Source organism: Trichosurus vulpecula, chromosome 6 (assembly GCF_011100635.1).
Source record: "Trichosurus vulpecula isolate mTriVul1 chromosome 6, mTriVul1.pri, whole genome shotgun sequence".
Lineage (NCBI taxonomy): Eukaryota > Metazoa > Chordata > Mammalia > Diprotodontia > Phalangeridae > Trichosurus > Trichosurus vulpecula.
In genome coordinates, this window is record NC_050578.1 from 250093702 (window position 1) to 250112091 (window position 18390).

Consider the following 18390-nt stretch of genomic DNA (forward strand, 5'->3'; position numbering starts at 1 on the left):
TTGCTTTTGCATCCTCAGTGCCTAACACAATATCTGGCATACAGTGGAAAATTTACAAATGATTGTCGATTAATTGATGATGATATGGTGCTATTTCATGGACTAACCATTCAACTACATAAAATAGTATAGACAATAAACATTCTTCATCCACTTAATTTTTCTTGGGTAGATGGTGAAGACAAATTAATTACAGTAACTATAGATCTTATTTAGAATCTTTGAATGTTCTGGGATTATGGAAAACAACATGATATTGCTTGCAAGCAAGGAATTTGAGAAGACTTAATCATAATTATGTTCATCATAATAAGTAGCTCAAAGAACATTTATTGAATTTAATTAGACATGATATAAGCATGGGAGGAATCACTTCTACACATCACAAAATTAAAACTGAATGCTTGTGATTTGGGGGGTACATAGATTGAACATAGAGATTCAACTAAATTAAACAAGCATTTCTTTTTGTAAATGCATATTCTGTAACAGACACTTCCAAACACTGGTGATAAAGAAGAAAACACAACAAAGGGGCTAAACAGCCCCTGACCTCAAAGGCCTCAAGACACTTACATTTCATTTTATTAGGAATAAACAACATGCAGAAGATAAGTAATACATATACATGCATACATATACACACATATACATATATACATACATACACTCATGTGCAAAGAAATGCATTTGGATGGGGCAATAAGAGAATAAGATAAAAAAAACCAGCCTCTTGTAGGAGGTAGTTCTTCAGCTGAGCTTTAAAGAGAAAAGAAAATGGCAACAGAAAGATTTCACAATGGAGAAAAGAATATTATTTTATGTTTTATTGTACCTTTACCACATACATTGTACTTCACATAAAGAAGACTCAATTATATGAGTTCTGGTTTCTTCTTGATAAAGTCCTCTTCTGATATCTCATCATAGCAACATGTAAGTAAAATTAAAAAAAAGAATAACCAAGGGCTATGCTTTTTCTTCCTTCTTTCCTTCCTTCCTTCCTTCCTTGCTCCCTTTCCTTCTTCCTTCCTTGCTCCCTTTCCTTCTTTCTTTCTTTCTTTCTTTCTTTCATTTTCTTTCATTCTTTTTCTTTCCTTCCTTCCTTCCCTCTTTCTTTCTCTTAAATTGACAACATTTATATAAATTAGAAGGATTATAAAACATTTTCTAAATGTATTTGATCACATTTCTTACTGGGTCCATCCAAGTGAACATCTTACAAGTATGTACCTGATACAGATTACCATCTCATGATCAGCCTAGCTTCATTGAGAGGTTTGTCTCTGGAAAGTTGACCACTAGGTGATAATTGATTGTTTGGCTTTAGGTATAGTAATGTATAAAATTATCAAGTAACCAATAAGTCAACAAATATTTATTAATGCTACTGTATGCCAGACCATGCCCTAGGCTGAGGAAATAAAGGTGCACCAGTTAGATGGTTCCTGTCCTCAAGGTGTTTGTATTCTATTATAGGATTTATAATATGTATCAGAGAATGGTGAGCATGGAAGAGTGCTTAGTTAAGAAAGTCCCAAGAATTATAAGTAAAGTAATAGAATGAGAGATTGACATATTTTATCTAATAGCAATTTTAATATTTGTCTGTTGGTTGTTTTTTGTGGAAGAGATAAAAACCTAGTAGTGAATGAAGAAGGTTGAAAATTTTTATAGAGGCAGAGTAGATGGCAAAATGCCATTGCTTATGTTGACCAAACCTTAGTCTCTAGGTATGTATTCAGAAGACATGAAGGATAGTCTGAGTGTTCAATATTGCTAGAATTAAGACTAAGGCATTGTGGGGTTATGGTCTTTATTAGAGGGAACACAAGCACAAATGAATTGAAGCATTGAAATGATTCATTTCATATCTCCTCTTTTCTCACTGTGCTAACAGCACCAAATGTGCTTGAGAAACACACTCCAGAGGACCACAAAAGACAGAACATTACTTCTTTATCATATTTATTCTCCACCAACAGTATTCCATTGTGCTTGTTTGAGAATAGATAAAATGAAGAATCTTCTGTGGCTACAGGGATTTGATCTCTATTTTAGATGGACAGTAATCTAATTTCCTCTGCTCTTGATTTCCTTTAACTGCAGCCACATGTTTTTAGTTTAAAATAGATTTTAAGGAAACTTTAAAGGATCTCTTTCTTTGCAGTTCTTGAGAACATTTGAAAAAAAAAGATCTCCTTAACAGTATGGGTTTTCAAATTCTTATGGCTTGCACCTGAAACCTCAGTTAACTCCAGCTGTCATTTTGTCTATGGACGTGTTCTTGAAGTTACTTCTCTGGTGGACAGCTCCAGAATATGTGTAAAAAACTGTATACCTGTCCAGCCATTTCTCCAGCAAAAACATTATTAGGCATATCAATGTTTATTCATTGTTTACAACTTTCTTTCTTTCCTTCCTTCCTTCTACCCTTCCTTCCTTCCTTCCCCCTACCCTTCCTTCCTTCCTTCTTTCTTTCTTTCTTTCTTTCATTCCCCCTCCTCCTCCTTCTTCTTCTCCCTCTTCTTCCTCTTCTCTCTCTCTCTCTCTCTCTCTCTCTCTCTCTCTCTCTCTCTCTCTCTCTCTCTCTCTCTCTCTCTCTCCCTCCTTCTCTCCCATCCCCTTCTCCATCCTGGCCTTTTTCCTTTCTTCCTTCCTTCCAGTTGATATTTCAATTGTGATTTTTTCCCTAATTATAACAGGTAGTAATGTATCTGTCCAAGATCTCTCCATGGTCTGCTTTCTAGTCCCCCATTCATTTAAGATTCAAGATCCAACTCCATCTTCCACACGATGCTCCACGTCATCCAATATTTTGACAGTCATGTGTCTCTGCCATTTGTTATCTGCCAATTTTTTTTTCTGTGACTTTAGAGAAAGTCCCACCCCCTCATAGGTGATAAATGTCATTGATGAGAGATCCAATTTATGGTTCAGAACAGGAAATGTAATTTTTAAACAATGGGATGTGCCAACATGTAGCAATTGGACATTACAGAAGGAAAGACTTAAGGTTTTCAGCAAAAGAAGAAAAAACCCAAAAAATCATACCATTCCCTTCCTGTTTGGTAGCACTGAAGAGAAGGTGCTTAGGGTATAATTAGGTGAAGGAAAGAATGCACTGTATATAAATAGTGAGGTAATATGATATAAAAAATAACGGATTTGGGTTAATGTGACCTGGGTTCAAAACCCACCTCTGCAAATCGCCAACAGTGTGTGTGTACAAATCAATTCACTTCCCAAGCCCTCAGGTATTTTTGTTTGTTTTTTTTTGTTTCTCTCACTGTAAAATAATTAGATTATGTTTTTCTTAAGTCCTTTTTATCTCAAGAGTTATGATGATGAAATGTACCAACTGTTTGTCTTGTGAAAGTCATTTAAATTCTGGGAGCCTCCATTTCATCATTGTTAAACTGGTGATAGTAATGTGTGCCCCACTTTACTACTAAAAGAAAAGTATTATGCAAGCCTTAGGGTACTATTGAAATATGAATTATTACTATTAATGAGAACTATAATTAAACATTTCTCCACAAACTTCCTGATCTTGTGTCTCCTTGTAGCATAGAGCCAGTCATGGATTCTTAAATTTTGTCCCATAGAGTAAAGGCTCTGCCAGGGCAAACCAGGCTGTAAAAGCTAGGAGGAGGAGGTCTTGGAAAGGCATTTCAAAGAGAAGTCCAGCTATAGTCAGAGAGGCTCATCAATTTCTCTAGAATATGATGACTTTTAACCCTCCAAAATTCTCCAAAACACATTTATTAAAACAAAATGATAATTTTTCTTGTTGAAGTGTGTACCTATAGTAATCAAGTCACAGATATCTGACACTTGGAAGCAAAAAAAAATAAATGATTAGCCCCACCAGTTTTATATACCTTGTATTATATTATATCATGTATATTATGTTGCACAGGAGCACAAATAATTTTATATGCTATTTTACATCATGACAAAATATCATACCATACATTATTATATATAGTTTTGTTACACTTGTTATTTATATCATAGCTTACATGTCATAGTTTCAGCACTATATATCTTCCAGCTATTTATTCCTTTGTGAATTAAGTCAGTCACTTTTGAGTGGCCCTGGATATATTGGAGAAGGCCATATAATAGATTGAGGTCCAGGGGCATATGGCAGATCTAATAGACTATGAAATATTTCTTCCATTATGACTTAGCACAGATGCTCCTTAAGGCAACGAACAAAAAGTTTTGATGAACATTATCCATGCTTTTTGATTACTTACTATTAATATCCATAGTATGACAGAATTCAATTCAACTCAATTCCACAAGCATTTATTAAACATCATTTAGGTTTAAGATATTGGGCTAATTGCACGAGATGCAAAAACCAAACAGAAAAGAACAGAAACAAAAAAAGGAGAGGACTATTCCTCAAGACCTTAAATATGTTTACATTCTATCAGGGAGGTAGCATGAAAACACATAAGTAAATTAATGAATGAGTGACCAAATAATTGAATGGATGAATGTGGGGGGTGGGGTATTTTTAAGCACTTAAAATTGCCAAGCATTGTGCTACATTCTGGGGATACAAATGGAAAAATCAAGAAAGTCCTTTCTCCCAAACAGTTTATATTATATTTGAGGAAGATGAAAAAATAAAGTTCAGTTGCCAGGCTAATGGAAAGGTCTGGAAAATTTAAGGTGGCAATAGATATAAGGTCCCAGGGTCATTATGTGCATAATAATCTGAGGCAAGAGAGAAGAGTACCAAGTAAAGAAGTGACATTTTAGTTTAGCCTCGATGGAAGCTGAAAATTCTTAAAGACATTAGGAGGAAGTATATAGCAAGTATGTGAATAAACTTTGAAAGATCACAGTGACTCAGGGTAGAATGAGCAATTGTGGGTATAGCTAAAAAGACTGTTGGACTGTAATCTAAGAACAAATCGGAAGAAATATTTGTGTCAATTCATTCATCATGGATCTGCCATGTTCTTATGCATGAGACATTCCATATTTGAGGAGACTTTTGAAGACTGGATTCTCTTCTGTAGGATCATTATATTTTTGGTACCCAAAACCAAATAAAGATGGTAGAATATAGTTTTCCCCCTTCTATACCAAAATACAAAAATACAAAAGAAAATAATTAAAGGCATGAAGATAGGCAAAACAGAGACTAAACTACCCTTACATGCTTACAATATGATAGTTATTTAGAATACTCTAGGATTCAGCAAAGATGATAATTAATATAATTAATATCTTTAGCAATTTTGCACAATATAAAATTAGCCAACTAAAATCAACAACATGTCTAAGTAATAAAAACAAAATCTGAAACGCAATAATAAAATAATCTCATTCAAAATACCAACACCATATATGAAATATTTGTGGAACAATATATCAAAGCACACCAAAAAGAATGCTTATATTGATACAGTTGCAAATTGTTTCTTAAAGAAATAATGTGCATCTTAAGTAGTTGGAATAATCCTCAGTGTTCATGGCTGAGTCATGCCAAAATGAAATTGTTAACATCAAATATATCAAATAATGATAACAATAAATGGCAATTCTACTATAATTAATTTCAGTTTTAATACTATACTAATAAATTACTAAAATGACATTTTTTACAGAACAATAAAATTATAACAAAATAAATTTGAAGAAAAAAATTACCTAGAATACCATGGAAAATAAAGAAAATATTAGGTATAAAAGGAGAATATCATTTCTGCACATCAAACTATCTTATAAAACAATTATCAAGACAATAGGGTTGTTGAGAAAATAACATCAAATAACATCTATAAGGCACCTCAAAAAAGCTAAAGTGCAATATATATGCTAGTTATTATTATTGTTCATATTGATAATGGTAGTGAGATGATAATGACGATGATTTTTCTGTTTTCTTCAATAAGAACTATTATCTTCTCTCTTGTATATGATATGGTTTCCTGTGAGGGTGCAGGAAAAGGAATGCTGGGAGAAATATAGTTAAAATAAAAACAAGAGATATCAATTAAAATTATTTTAAAAAATATTCTAAGGAGTGTCTAAGTTTATCAAAATGTTAGATGAAGTATATTATCCCTACTCTATGCAAAAAGAGTTCAATTATCTCTACTCTATACTTTTCCTCAGTGGGTGACTGTGAATTTGGAATATATTCTAGATAATCATCTATGAAAGCCTGTTCATTTTCCTTCTCTGTTTTCTTCTAAGAACCCATATATGGCATATGTACATGTGTATACATATGCATATGCATATACATATATATGCATGTATATACAAATATGTGTGTGGAGGTATGTATGTATGCATGCATATAGGTATGTACATATGCCTATATATGCATATTTCAACATCTTAAAAATATTTATTATCATTGACAGTATGATGAGGTACAGAACTATGAAATTATCATTGTCAATGCATATTAATATTATGTTAATTAAATAAAATCAAGCTTACTATTTATTTTGTTTGTTTGGGCTTGTAAATTATTTTTTTAAAAGCCGGCATCATTTTGACAATATTACCATGAACAAATTTTCACTTAGAAACAAATTCAAGACTGGATCTCTCTCTCTCTCTCTCTCTCTCTCTCTCTCTCTCTCTCTCTCTCTCTCTCTCTCTCTTTATGAGGTTTGGCTTTAGAGTTTTTTTTTTCTTGTTTGTCTTTATTTTACCACTCCCTCTATAGTAATCCAAGTAACTAAGGACTTGATGCATTTCCAGTCAGGTCGCTGCTTCAATGAGATCCACGTTGTTATACAAATTACATTTTTATGAAAATATACTATTTTCTACAATGTTGATTATACTAATACAGGGCCAGATATATAATGAAATGATAATGATATATCCTTGAAGAACAGTGTTGAAGTGTTCTCTTTTTCAATATTGCTTGCAATGATCTGTCATCCTTTAGTCCCACAGAGAATAGAAGCATGGCATTTTGGAAAGAGCAATGGGAAGACTTTTCCTTTGTGACCTCATGACAGATGACAAACCCAATGAAGGAGTATAACAGGTGTACTAGAAACAGTGTATTGCACTAAAAGACACTAGGAGGTTTACATAACAAAGATGATAGGTGGATAATTGCTGACCCAGCTTCCAGAATGGATCCTACAGTAAAACAAAGGACCAACCTAAGGACTAAAACATTGTGGGGTGAGTCACAGATCTAAGTTGCTCATATAGGAAAAGGATAGAGAAAAAACAAAGAGACTCCTGATATTTGATCCTAATGAGCATATTATGAAAAAAAAATCAGAATCTCAGAAAAGAAAGGCCCAAAAGGCAATGAAATTGAACAGAAAGGAGAGCAGGCTGTGTCATTACAGATATAAACTTTTTGCAATGGAGGAAGGATTAGATAAGGTATCAGAGAACATGTGTTTAAATCCAGGGTAAATGTGACTATGGGTATATCTCTTGTCTTATTTGGGCCTCAATATCATCATCTGTAAAAACTGGTCTTTTGGATTACATATCCTACAAGGTCCTTGTTTGATCCATTATTGACAATTTTACTCAATGACAGTTTTAGTGCTTTATTTCATTTTACCTTATTTGATCTAATTTTCCTTTTCCATTAACAAATATCTCTATCTATCTATCTATCTGTCTGTCTGTCTGTCTGTCTGTCTGTCTGTCTATCTATCTATCTCCTTCCCTCCCACTTCCCTGTACCATTAAAAAGAGAATAAAAACAAATGCGATGTACAAGAAATTCACAGTCAAGCAAAATAAATTCCAGCGTTGGCTAAGTCCAATTATACATAATACAGAAAGGCATGCACATATACATGTCTAAGTACATTATGTATATTATGATGAAATATGTGTATTTAGATGTATATGTGAAATTATTTATAGTTATATGTATATGTATATGTGTACTGTACACCTATAAATATACATGTATGCACGTGTGTCTAAATCTGAACCAGATCTCTTTTTCAGAAAGTGGGGAGCGCATTTCATCATGAGTCCTCTGAAGTCATATTTGCTCATTTCATTGGCAAGAGTTGTGAAATCTTGCTTAGCAATTTGTCTTCAGTATGATTTTTCTTTCCATTTAAATTGTTTTCCCGATTCTGCTCAATTCCCTCTGTATCAGTTCATAGAAGACTTTTCATGTTTTTTTCTGAAATAATTTACTGAACATCATTTCTCGTATTATTAAATTTTATTATTACTATTTCATTAATTCCCACATTGTAAAGACATTGACCACTTGCCAGTAATTTCCATTTCTTTGCCAAAAGAAAAAAAAGAGAATTTAAAATAAATATTGTTGTATATATGGGTCATTTTTCTTTTTTATTTTACCTCTCTGGAGGTCATAGATCCAGTAGTGGTATCACTGAATCAAATGGTATGCACATTAATAACTTTTGGCATAGAGTTTCAAGTCTTTTTCCGGAACCACTGAACTAGTTCATAATGCCACCAATAGCGAATTAATATATTTTCCCACAGCTTCTTCAGGCTTTGTCTTTTTCCTTTTCCTCAACTTTGCCAATCTAATGGATGTAAGGGAAAATATCACAGCTGCTTTAATTTGAATTTCTCTAAGTATAGTAGTGATTGGAGTAATTTTCATATGGCTATTAACACCCTGGTTTTCTTCCTCAGAAAACTGTCTGTTCAGATCCTTTGATCTATCTATTCTGGGGCATGATTCTTAGTGCTATAAATTTGAACCAGTCCCTATATGTCTTGGAAATGAGACCTTTAACAGAAAAAAAACACAACTTGCTTTAAATGTGTATTTTATCCCTTAGTAGCTTGTTTCCCTCCTAATTTTCTCTTCAATGATTTTGTTTGGGTTAAAAATTTTAATCATATGGAATAGGCAGAGTCTATTTTTCTTTTGTCCACAAGAATTTGGTAAGAAACTCTTTTATATCCCAAGGTTCTGATTCCGAAAATGTCTAAAAGACATTTTCTTCCATATTGGTCTAATTTGTTTATGATGTCATCCTTTATGTCTAAATTCTACATTTCTTTGGAGCTTTTCTTGGCATCTGATATGATTTGTTCTATTTTTTTTTCTGGAAGACTGCTTTACAATTTCCACATAGTTTTTGTAAAGAAGTGAATTCCTATCCCAATACAGATATCTCTGTGTTTGTCAAATAATACCTTTGATCATGAAATTACTAAACAAATCCTGGTACAAAAATGCTAGGAAATATTACTTTACAATGAAAAAAAGAGGAACTACATAGGGAAAAATAGGAGGACTAAGTCATCTTCTATTCTGCCTTGATGAGGCCGCCGTTAAAATATCATGTTTAGTTTCAATCCCCATATGCTATGCATCTCAGAGAGATCTGAGAGGTAGACAGACAAATGAGATGGTAGAGAAATGATGATGATAGATAAAAAGAAGTTGAGGTAAGATATAGAAAGATAAGAGAAAAAGATAAGAGAGAAAGAAAAATGACGTATCTCTGTTCATTTACTGTCAAATGGTTTTCATCTTAGTTTTGCTGATTTATTTTTCTTTCAAAATATTGTTGAAAACAAAAATAATGGATAGGGAAAGGAAGGTGTATTCATAAATTATGGTGTAAACATTTTTTTCTTTTTAAAAGAAATTTCTATGGATTTCATGACTTTTGGATATGAAGAGAAAAGAGAGGGATGCTTCAAAGTTGAAATTGTATTTTGACCCTCTCTCATAGGAGTAATGATGATGCCTTGGGAAATATGGGCATTTTGAGAGAAAACTAATTTGGGGAAAAGATGATCAATTTTCTTTTTTAGATGTTGATGTCTTGAAAGGATTCTTGTCAAGATAAAGTTGGGATGAGTTGGCCACTGAGATTCCTGATAACTCTGTGTGATTCCATGAGACAGGGACAACCAACAGAAAATATCTAGTAGGCAAGAGGTAGAGAAATAAAGATTGGAATAAGGGTGAGAGGATTAGACTAGATATGCATGTTTGATATTTTTCCATAAGAGTTGAACATTGGAATTTTTTACAGGAGGTGCCATGCAAGAAACAGAGAAAGAAAGACATTTTTAAAATTGAAAAGAAGACTTTTCTTGGCATACACACAAATAAATCACTAAAGGTAGAAGTAAAGCCTTGGGTGAGAGTTACACAGGCTAAACTAATGCCTTCCTACATATATCTGAAATTGTCCTCTACTGTAGACACCCCACTTTGTACAGTAAAAAATGTTCAACCTAGCCACCACATTCACTGCCATTTAACCTTACCTAGAATTTATATATCACTTTAAATTTCATAAAGCACTTTACAAATGGTATTTAATTTCAGCTTTATAAGTAGTCCAGGAAATGTGTGCTATAATTATATCATTTTTTTCAGGTGAGAAGCTGATGTTTTATCAGCAGAATCTCAGAGTCGGAAACTTAGAGGCTATTGAGTCCAATCTGCACAGACAGTGTGTCTAAGAAATACAACAGTGGAAAATATTCTGCATTGAAACTCGAAGAATTTGGATTCAAATCCTCTCTCTTAGATTTACTAACTTCAGGCAATTAAATTAAAATCCCTGGACATAGTGCTTTCAAATAGTCCTAAAATAGCCAAATTTCTGGGTTTGTCATTATCTTTAGTTTCTTTCTCTAATCACTCTCTAGTTTAGCCTTACTAAATTTGAAGGACTAAAATTCAACAATATATTCTAGTTGGAGCTTTATCAGGGAAAATATAAGAAAACTATTTTTTCTTTTTTTATTAAGATTTTTTATTTTTTATTTTACAACACTCAGTTCCGCATATTTTTGAGTTCCATGTTTTTTCCCCTCGCACCTCCCCCCTCCCCGCCAAGAGGGCATGGAATCTGATATATCTTCTAAATACAGTTTTGTATTAAATTTATTTACACAATGGTCAAGTTATTAACAAAACCAAAATAAAAGAGAAAAAAAGGAGAGCAAATAATTTGCCTCAATCTGTATTCAGACTCCATAGTTCTTTCTCTGAATATAGAGAGGTCTTTCCATCATGAGACCTTTGGAGTTGTTTTTGAACCTTGTATTGCTTGGAAGAGCCAAGTCTATCAAAGTTTGTCATCACAGAATCGACATATCTGTGGTTGTGTACAGTGTTCTCCTGGTTCTGCTTGGTTCCCTCAGCGTTATATTATATAGGTCTTTCAAGGATATTATGAAGTCCATATCATCTCCATTTCTTATTGCACAATAGTATTCTCTTACATTCATATACCACAACTTGTTTAACCATTCCCCAATCGATGGGCATTCCTTTGATTTCCAATTCTTTGCTACCACATAAAGAGCTGCTATAAATATTTTTGTACACATGGGTCCCTTTCCCACTTATGTGATCTCTTTGGAATAAAGCCCTACAAATGGTATTTCAGGGTCAACGGGTATGCACATTTTTCTAGCTCTTGGGGCATAGTTCCAAATTGCTCTCCAGAATGGCTGGATCACTTTACAACTCCACCAAAAATGTAGCAATGTTCCAATTTTTCCACATCTTCCCCAGCATTTATCATTTTCCTGTTTTGTCATGTTAGCCAATCTGACAGGAGAGATGTGGTACTGAAGTGTTGTTTTGATTTGCATTTCTCAAATCCATAGTGATTTAGAGGATTTTTTTCATATGTCTATAGCTATCTTTAATTTCTTCCTCTGAAAACTATCTGTTCATATCCTTTGACCATTTCTCAATTCGGGAATGGCTTGTATTCCTATAAATTTTGCTCACTTACCTGTATATTTTAGAGATGAGGCCTTTATCAGGAACACTAGTTGTAAGGATTTTCTCCCAATTTCTGCATCGCTCCTAATCTTTGCTGCATTGGCTTTGTTTATACAAAAACTTTTGAATTTAACATAATATTTCTGGCTGCTTTCAGTATTTTCTTCTTGACCTGATGATTCTGGAAGTTATAATATTTCTTGGAGTTTTCAATTTGGGATCTCTTTCAGGAGATGATCAGTGCATTCTTTCAATGGCTATTTTAGCCTCTGATTCTAGGACTTTGGGGAAGTTATCCTTAATGATTTCTTGGAAGATACTGTCCAGGCTTTTATGGCTTTATGGCCAATGATTCTTAGATTGACTCTCTTGGATTTATTTTCCAGGTTGGTTATTTTTCCAATCAGATATTTCATATTTTCCTCTCCTTTTTTTTCATTAGATTTTATTTTACTGATTCTTGAGGTCTCAAAGAGTCATTAGCTTCTACTTGCCCAATTCTAATTTTTAATGTACTGTTTTCATGCCTTTAGCTTCTCTATCTCATTTTCTATTTGGCTGATTTTACTTTTCAGTTAGACATTTTCTCCATTTATATTGTGAATCTCCTTAACCATTTCACGGATTTTAGTTTTTAAAGATTTGTTTGCATCATTGTATTTCTTTTTCCATTTTTTCTTTTACCTCTCCGATTTGGTTTTTAAGGTCCTCCTTTGGTTCTTCCAGGAATGCTTTTGCATCAGATACCAGTTCACATTCCCTTTTGAGGTTTCAGGTGTGGGTATAGTGTCCATTCTGTCCTCTGCTGAATTGGTATTTTGATCTTCCCTGTCTCCATGATCGGAATCAATGGTCTTTGGCTTTTTAGGGTGCTTTTTCATGGTGTTTTTTCCTTCTGGCTTCTAAAGTGGATCTCTGCTTCTGGGGCTCCAGGCGCTCTGTCCCAAGCTTCTTGTGTTGGGATCTGTGGGCATGCTCACTGGCTTTGTGTGCTATGGCTTCTGGTTTAGTGAGGTATGTGTGTGTGGGGGGGTGTTCTAGCTGCTGCAAATCTCCTCTTCCCCGAGAATGTGCTACAGCACAGGTGGTCTCAGCTGTTGTCTGTGCTGGTGGCTGCCACTTCCCCTGGCTGTGCAAAGGCAAGTCTGGGTTCCTGGTGTTGACATTTGCTAACTCCGCCCCTCTGGGTCTCAGTAACTCTCTTTGTTCTGCTGAGGTGGGGCCTGCTGGGACACCTCTCTCCCTACACTAATCTCCCTCTGCCACCACAAGAAGGTTCTTCTCCCCAACTTCTCTCTCTAAAAGGCTACTGAAGCACCACTTCTGGCTCCTCTGTTTGTGTTTCAACAATCTGGCTAGCAGCTGCTGTGGGGGGTGTAAAATCAATAACAACCAGCTCACAGAACAGTGCAAAAACCGAGGTTCTTTTGATCTGCTTTACTCCAGAAAGCAATGTTAAGGGATTAACAAGCTTACTTTAATTTAGCATAAAAATACCATTCACTTAGTTCAGGGGAAAAATCCAGCACCCTCAACTTCAGAGCAAATACAAACAAATTACAATCATCAACAGACAGACCAAATACAATTCATAGTTACCAACATCTAAGTTCAGCCTGGGAGCTCATAACAAAGGTTGGCCCAGAGTCATGTGCACCACCATGGCTGTGGGTAAGAGCTCCAAGAAAAGAAAGCCAGCCCCTGGTTTTATATCTTTTTCAGGGTCAAGAGTGAGTCACACATGCGGCTCACCCAAGTGACCTAAAATCATCACAAAGAGTCAACTTAAACCCACGTGGTCTAAAAGCCTCTGATGTCTCAAACATGCCACTCAAACCCATGTAAACTAGGCCCTCCCCTGAGGCAAGGAGGTCACCAAGGACTCCCAATCTAATCAAGGAAACAAAGGCCAAACTCTTCAAGGGCACTTGGTTGAACTGAGTGCTAAGAGCCCATTTTGATTGTCAACACAGTTTGCCCCATGGGAGTATTCTCTGGGTGAAGAAGGGAGGGTTAAGAGCCAATTCACCTGGTTGTCATGTCTCTCAGAAGTTCAAGAAGGCATGTTTCAAACCTTTAGGCTCTGGGCTGGTGTCTTCCGTAGCTCAGACAGACTCCCCTCCTGGGATGAGAGGCCTGTGTCTCAATAACCACAGTAGCTGGAACTTCTGCCCTGTGCCTGCTCCTATTCCTGCATTTCCCTCTCCCAGCACTCTCCCAGACCTGAGCATTAACTAGATTCCTCTGCTCATCCTGGTTGGTGCGGTCTGGTGCCATTATGTGTGTAGGTGCTCCTGCCCCTCTCAGTCTACTAGTGGCTTCTAACTCTCTCAAATCTGCTCAGAATCTCTTTTTTAGCCCTATCTGACAGAATTGGTGAGAGAGCTCCAGTAGTTCCCTCCTTTCCCAGCTCTATCTTGGCCCTGTCCTTTGATGCCAAAAGCTATTTTTTTTCTGGTAGTAGTTTGTGGTTTTATTGGTTTTTTAAACCATATACTCTGTTGAATGATTTTGAAATTATGATTAACTAAACATTCAGATTTCTTTTCTAACCTGCAGATAGAAAGTTTGAATTAGAAGAATGAAGGCCTGGGTTTAAACACTCTCCCTGTAACCTATCAGCTGTTTGAGTATAGGCAATCCATGTATCCTTACTGTGCCTCAGTTTCCTAATTGATAAACTGAATAGAGGAAATAGATGGACTCTAAAGTACTTGTGTCTGTAAATTTCTGTTTAGTCATTTATTTGTGTCCAACTTCTCATGATCCCATAGACCATAGCACATAAATACTGTCCAGAGGGTTTTCTTAGCAAAGATACTGGACTGTCTTGTCATTTCCTGTTCCAGTGTATTCAGGCAAACAGAGGTTAATTTATTTAACCAGGGTCATACAGCTAGTATGTATTTGAGGTGGGATTTGAACTCAGGCCTTCCTAACTCCAGGCCAAGTGCTCTATCCACTAAGCTACCTAGCAGCCATGGTTAAAGGTAGGATGTTATAAGTCACAATCTTCTGGTGACTCTTTAAAATTAGGTTCCTATAATTCACAACCTGTCTGTGACTCTTATCTGTAAACTGAAGGGAGTAAACTTCATAACTTCAAAGTGTAAATCTATGATCTATACTAATCATAATAAACTTGAGAAGTTGATTCTCTGATGTCGATGGTGAGACCATATTTTTATCATTATGAAATTCCATATTTCATTTGGCCCAACATTACAGTTTGTTGAGAGTGGGGATACTGGCAATCATTGAACATACTAATTTTGAGTCATCTTCAAATTTAGCAAATATGCCTCCAATTTCTTTATCGAAATCATTAATAACCATGTTCAATAGCATAAGGCCACACAAATCCCTTGGACCTTCATTTGAGCCTCCTCCCAAGATAGCATAGAAATATTTGTGACTAATTGTTGATTCTGTCATTGCAAATATTTCTAGTCCATCTAACCATCCTGTTGTCTAGCCCACATCTATCCTTCCTGTCTACAGGATGAAAGCTGAAGAATCTCTCTCAATTTCTTTAAAACAAACATTTTCTATAACTCTCTGCTATCTAGTAATTTTGTCAAAAACAATGAGGTAGATCTAATATGATGTGTTTGTGTTGAAACTATCAATGTTCTTTTCCATCACTGATTCCTTTTTTAGGTGTTCATTAAGCATGGCATTGAAGCTATGTTCCAAAATTTAGCCAGTGCATTGAGCTTCAAAAGCCCCTCCTATACTAGAAACAGAGTTAGTGTCATTCTGAAGGTCAGACTCTGACAGAATTAGCATGAGTTTCCATGTTCCCTGACTCCTTGGCCTTAAATTCTGTATAGGAATGTTAAAAATCTCAACTTTTCTTTTTTAATTAAGTAATATGTGGGCAAGAATAGAAATTGGGTACAGAAGTAGTTTTAGAGTCACAAATTTAAGAACAATCTTCCAGCGGGAGAGATATGACGAGTATCAAATAAATAACCCTAATCCTTCTAATACAATTTGTTATTTCTATTTCTTTCCCCAGCTTCATGTTGATGAACATTTTGGTTAACTCTACCTTTGAGTGAAAAATCATATCAGGATATTCAATTATTTTGCCTTAATCAGAGAAAACATTTCTTTTTCTTCATCATCATCTTTTTTCTCTCTCTGAAATTCTTGTTGAATGAGCCAAGAGAAAAATCATCAGCCTTTAAGCCCATTTCAAAATTAAGAGGTTACCAAGAAACTAGCCACAATCTTGAAGTCTAGATGAGGTTATCTACAAAGCAATTTCTGTCAAACTACAGTCTACTCAATCTTTTCTATCAAGATCAGAAACCAAAGGACTGAATATTGCAGTTCTCCTGAAATTTTACTCCCATAATTCCTATCTGACTTGAAAAAGTATTCTCAGTCTATCTGTGTCTCTCTCTTTGAATATTTGTTCCTGTCTTTCTTTCTCTGATGCTGTGTATCTCTCAATATCTGTCTCTCTCCTATCCCCTTAACTCTTTCTCCTTCAGTTCCTGTCTCCCTACTTCATTGGATTTAAACAGCTGAAACAAATTAATTGCTTATAGTTACAGAGATTAATCTTTGGATGATATTTGTTCATATTTTGTAATCACAAGATAGTAGATCTTTCACAGGCTTAGAAGTTCATCTCATTTAGCAGCATATAGAGAAATACACTGATTCTGGAAGTAGAAGATTGGGTTTTCCATCATACTTCCAAGGCTTATTATCTATGTGACCTTGTACAAGTCAAGTAACTACCATGGATCTCAGGTTTCTTTGTTTTGTTTTATTTCAAATGGGTGGGGTTGTACTAGATGGCTTCCAAAATTCCTTTCATCCCTCAAAATATAATCCTATGACTTCACAAATAAGACAGGTGAGACTGAGAGAAGTTAAGAAAATACAAACCACTAGTAAGAGCTAGAGAGTAGATTATAACCCAGGTTATTTTCTCCATGTACCAGTGTGTTTTCCATTATAATAAGTCATCTCACTTAGGGCACTTAGCAAGGAAATTATCAGTTCACAGGGGAACAGAACTCAAGCAAAGTCCACAACTCTTTAATATTCTTTTCATGTTGGAGCTGTTGTTTCATCATTAATCATATTTAGTTGCACCTGTAATTATTTTTCATACCCTTAATATGCCAATTTTATTACAGTGACTGCTCTCAGGAGGTTTATAACAGTGATTAAAACCACGTTAATTGTTCCACACATTTTAGGATTGTTTCAAAGTCAATGTGATGAAAGCCAAAAAGGAAAAAAAAAGCAAGGTTACCACAAGTATAGAAACTTTAGATTATGGTTAAACTTTAACTACTGGATCTCCTAGATTTGAAAAGAAAGAATATAAGAATAAACTACACCCCATTGGGAGGAAAGGCTTTATCCTCAGAAATTTTTCATATCCATTATCTCTAGGCATACCTGTAAAGTAGATGTAACAGAAATTATCATTCCCATTTTCAGGTGACAAAAATCTAGCCTTAGATAAAGTAGGTGGGCCAAGTTTCATAACAATGAGTGGCTATACTAGTACCAGAATCCAAGTTCAATAGCCTAGGCACTAAACTAATCACTGGATTCCCTTAGTACTATAACTCAGCATTAATTGTATAGTATAAACATTCAAGGTTAGTTCTACTGTTAATAGGAATTATGGGACAAAACTCAATTGTACTATTTTTCAAGATAGTCTCTATCTTTGATTTCTGTTCTTTCTTACAGCATTGAATAGGGAAATGCATTTAGGATATGCTTTCTTTGTTGGTTGGTTTGTTTTTAGATATCTTCAGTTCTCTTTTGTAAAAACTCTGTAGTAGCCAAGTTATAGCAGGATTGCCAGTGCTACATATCAGTTAAAGGACTTCCCCAGGGTCACACAGCTCATAAGAATCAGGGTCAGGATTAGAACTTAGGTCTTCTTGACTGTAAATACTCTATTGGCTATGCATGTTGTCATATCTTTTTCAGAGAAACCAATAAACTTCATAGCAATCAATTATAGGAACTGGTTATACAAACACAAAAGCAAAAAGAGTTCCTACCCTCATTGAGCTTATAGGCTAACCTAGAGAAGCAACTGGAGCACATAAAAGGAGACAGAAAGACAGATGAGACAGACAGACAGATACTAGACATCATAAAAAGTCCAATGTATAATATACCAGGAGATAAGTCTTGAAAAAGACTAGGAATTATGAGAGATGGGGATTTGGAGGAAGAACATTCTAGGCTTCAGGGACAGCCAACGCAAAGATCTAGAAATGGGAGCTGGCATGCTGATAGGAGAAACAGGAAGGTGGCCAGACTGACTGCATTGCCAGGTGCATTAGAGAGGAATATGTGCAGTAAAGATGGAAAGGCTCTTTGGAGCCATGTTGAAAAGGTATTTAAATAGCATAATCTAGAAGAGTTTCCTCTTATATAAATGTTGCCTTTCATTGGTTTTATTTTCATTGCTCTTCCTGTTCCTGCATTATGGAATATTTATGGAGAAAATCTATAATGATGTCCATTGGCCTCTTGAATATTGTCACAGTATTACATATTATAATAATATTATATTTTATTAATTTGTATTATAATAACCTTTTGGATATTGCCTGTTGACTCCCTATCACATTCCTCTCAGTGACAGCTTCATATTTTAACCCAAATCA